We start from the raw sequence: 4,528 nt of genomic DNA on the forward strand, positions 1-4,528 counted from the left end.
TTTAAATCAGGTGTTTAGCTTTGAATATGACTTGATGCCACATAACAACAACAATAACAATAAGGTAGTTTATCTATCTTCTTATGGAAAAATGAAAAATTATAAATTACCACTTAAGAATATACCAATAGCTTTAGGATTTGAAAAATGAACAAAGCAATCTTGATCATTTATTTATTTAGTCAGTCATGCAATCATTTATCAAAAATTGTTTGTGGCGGTCTGTGGATATAGTTGTGAAAAAGATAGAATCCATGCGTTCCAGCTTAACTCATAAAAATAATGTCCTAAACAAAGCGCCAAAGACTACAAAACGTCTGTGGAATTTTGGTACTGGGTAAAATTGAGGAAGCAACTCTGTTCTCCCACAGGATACAGCTATAAAACTTGGACAGAATGTATGGAGCAGTTACTTGAGGGCTCTGAAACACAAATAGTAGTAGGAAGAAGGGAGAAGAAAATTGGAATTAAAAGTACCAGTGAACTGGCAGTGAGTTTACTACTTTTTTTTCCTGTCAGTATTTCCAGAATAGAGACAATGCAGCCTGAATTCCAGAATTAGGCTTGAGGTGGAGAGAGACAGAGAGAGAGAGAGAGTTCTAGGAGAAGGGCTCTGATTTGGCTATGGGAGCATGAAAAAGGTCTCCTAATTCTCCAAGTTGGGAAGTCTCAGTTTTTCCCCTTTTCTTTTCCTTTCTCCATTCTCCATGCCCCAACTCAAGAGATACCATAGTATGAACTGAGACAGCAGTAACAGTGACAGCAACAGAGATCCACAATGGCCCTAAACCAATGAGGGAGTAGAATCTTCTGTCTCATGGGAGGAGCTGAGATCCCAAGAGGATGGAACAAGCCCCTCTTGGGGTTTTGTCCCCCCTCTGTCCTTTTGTCACTTGGCCCTAAACAGCACAGGTTGCAGGAAATCTGTGGCAAGGTGAGGTTAAATAAAACCCCAGATTTCTGAATTGAGGACCAAAAGAGGAGTCCCAGGGGATCAGAAACTTCTGGGGAAATCATTGAAAGGGAAGAGTTTGGGGAAGCAACATCTTAAAGTTCTTTATGAACTTCCCAAATCACCCACAGCTGTGCATACATGGATCTGACCTAAGATGCATACCAAAGACTCTGAGAACTGTACAACAAAATAGTCCTAGGCGAGCTACTAGCTGGTATATATGAGGGACAGATCCAATCCAAGCCACACTGAAAAACCTTTGAAAATGGAACTGAAATTAAAATTACAACCTACAGAAGTCTGGTCAGCACCCAACTGGGGTCAGTTATCTAAAACAATAATATCGACATTCCCAACATGATTTAAACAAGATGGAGAGTCAGATAACGTGATACTTAAAATGTCCATGATATAATCTAAAATTACTCAGTATCCAAAGAACCAAGAAAATCTACTTGTATGGGAAAACACAATCAAAAAGACACTGACATACAGAGCCCACAGATGTTATTATTACCTGATAAAGACTTTAAAGCAGTTATTATGAAAATTCTCCAATAAGAAAGGGTAAACACTGTTGAAAAGAAATGAAAAAAATGAAGATCTCACCAAAGAAGTAGAAAATATAAAGAGCAAAATGGAAATTTTAGAATTGAAATGTACGATAACAAAAGTAAAAAAATAAATTAACTGAAAGGGCTTAAGAACAGAATGGAAGACAGAAGGAAATTCAGTGAATTTAAAGATAGATCTATAGAAATTATCCAAGCTGAATATTTGAGTGAGAAAAACAATCAAAATATCGACAAAGCCTCAAGGACTTCTGGGATAATAACTGAAAGTCTACCTTCAGCATCATTGGAGTTTCAGAAAGAGTCCAACGCCTAAAAAAAATTTGGCCAAAAACTTTCCAGATTTGATGACATAAACAAACCTATAGATTAAAAAAGCTCCAAACCAAAAAACCAAACGCACTGCCATGGAGTCAGATCTGACTCAACGACCTCTCCTTGGGTCTCCCAGGCAATATCACTACAGAAGTAGATTGCCCAACCTTTCTGCTGAGGAGTGGTTTGCACACCCAAAACAGGGTGAGCCCCAAGAAATTCATGCCTGGAAACATCATAATCAAACTACTAACACTCAAACCAAAACCAGATTCACTGCCATCCAGTCAATTCCAACTCATAGTAAGCTCCATTGGGTTTCCAAGGCTGTAAACCTTTACGGAAGCAGACTGCCTCATATTTCTTCCAGGCCGGCTGGTGGGTTCAACCCATTAACCTTTCGGTTAACAGCCAAATTCCTTAACTACTATACCACCAGGCTCCTTTACTAAAAATGAAAGACAAAGGAAGAATCTTGAAAGCAACCAGAAAAAAACAACACATTATTTATTAGGGAACAGTGATTCCGTTGATAGCTGATTTGTCATCAGAAACTATGAATGGCAGAATGAAGTGGGAGGGGTAGTATGAGTGAATTTCTTTTTTCTTTCTTTCTTTCTTTTAATTGTGCTTTAGGTGCAAATTTACAGAGCAGAATTTATTTTACATTCAACATTTCATGTACATTTGGTTTTACTCCCCAATTACTATTCCCAGTCCTAACCCACTCTCTTCCTCTCCCTTCCCAGTGACCCCCCCTTGCCCCTCAAAGTTATGCACTCCTGTGTGTCCTGCTTTTCTTCCGTGTGAATGTTGCCCCTCTGGTGCCCCATGGCCAATTGCTCCAAGGGATGTATCTTCATGGAGTATGTGGGTGCATCGCCCTGCATTGAGTGGCCTGTGTGTACGTTTTATTTACTATTGGGCTGAGAGCCAGCCCTTGAGAGTGAGTTTTATCCTAGGCTCGAAGTGTATCCCAGGGCCATAGTCTTGAGGGTCCGATCAGACTCCATCTGACCAGTAATTCTGGTCATTATGGTGTTTTTGGATTTCCTTCCACATTTTTCCTCCCACTCTATCTAGGATCTCCAATATTGATCCCTTCCCAAGTGGTTGGCATTGATAGCTGGGCGCCATCTAGTTCTTCCGGTCTCGAGGTCCATCATGTCCTAGGGCTGATTACTTCCAAATGCCCTTGTTTTGTTGCACTCTTCTTCACTTCTGATGATAGGAGACCAATTAGTTGCATCTTAGATGACCGTTCAAAAGCTTTTAAGACCCCAGTTGCTAATGAGTTTCTTCATGGTGATGAAACTAGTTCTGTATCTTGATCGTATTGATACTCTACGGATGGTATTAAATTTTCTAGAACTATACACATACACAAATAAGAGCATATAAAAACCTGAACAGGGTCTGCAGTTTAGTTAACAGTAAGGTACCTGTATCAATTTTCTGGGTTTGATATTGCACTCCAGTTTTATAAGATGTTAGAAATGGTGGAAGCTAGCTAAAAAGCTTGTGGAACTCTATGTCCTATTTTTGTAACCTTCTGTGAGTCTATCAATATTTAAAAATAAGAAGTTAAAAAATACTGAGCAAAAGAAGTCAGCCACAAAATACGAGCAAAAACGAATAGTTACTTAACAAAGAAATAAAGATAACAAAACAGCACATGAAAAGATGGTCAACATCATTATCCATTAAGGAAATACAAATTAGAATCACAATGAGATACCATTAGACACCTGTTAGAATGGCTATAATAATAATAATAAATGCCAACAATACCAAGTTCTGACAAGGATGCAAAGGCTTGAATTCTTATTCGATGTTGGTGGAATACAAAACTGTGCCATCATTCTAGGAAACAGTTTGGCAGTTTCTTAATAAAGTTAAACTTATCATATGACCCAGCAAGCCTACTCTTAGGTGTTTACCCTAGAGAAAAGAAAATCAATATTCACAGTAAAGACTATTCATGAATATTCATAGAAGCTTTGTTTGTAATAGCCTCAAACTAGAAACAATCCAAATGTTCTTCACTAGGTGAATGGATACAAAAAAAAAAAAAAAAAACCCTTGGTATATTCTTATAATGGAATACTGCTCAATATGTTAGGTAATGATTACCCACTAAAGAGGATAAATAAACCAACAAAGCATGATTGAAGTTATCGGGGAGGGAGTTGGAATTTTAGGTAAGGTGGCCAGGGAAGGCTTCACCTCAGTGGTGGTTTTTGAGTAAAAGCCTGAGAGAGAAAATGGAGTAACACAAGTATCTCCCTGCAGGAAGAGTTTTTCAGGCAGAAGGAATAGCAAGTATAGTGCTCTAAAGTAGAAATGTGTCTGGAGATTTAAGGAAGAGAGTGGAGGCCAGTATGACACAAGCAAAGTAACCTATGAGGAGAGAAGCAGGAGGGTAAATTTGCTAGATGAATGAATTAATGGATCTATAGAAATCTTTCATCATTATCTTTCTGCAATATATATTAATGTCTTATAATCTTTACTTTAGAGAAAAGGAGCCCTGTTGGTGCAATGGTTAAGCTTTGGAACCAACCAGAGCATTGGTGGGAGAAAAACCCTGCAATATGATCTCATAAAGATTACAGCCTAGGAAACTCTATGGGGCAGTTCTGCTCTGACACTTGGAGTCACTATGAGTTGGAACTGACTCTATGGC

This window comes from Orycteropus afer, unplaced genomic scaffold (genome assembly GCF_000298275.1).
Source record: "Orycteropus afer afer isolate SDZICR_OR568_19922 unplaced genomic scaffold, OryAfe1.0 scaffold00683, whole genome shotgun sequence".
Classification (NCBI taxonomy): Eukaryota; Metazoa; Chordata; class Mammalia; order Tubulidentata; family Orycteropodidae; genus Orycteropus; species Orycteropus afer.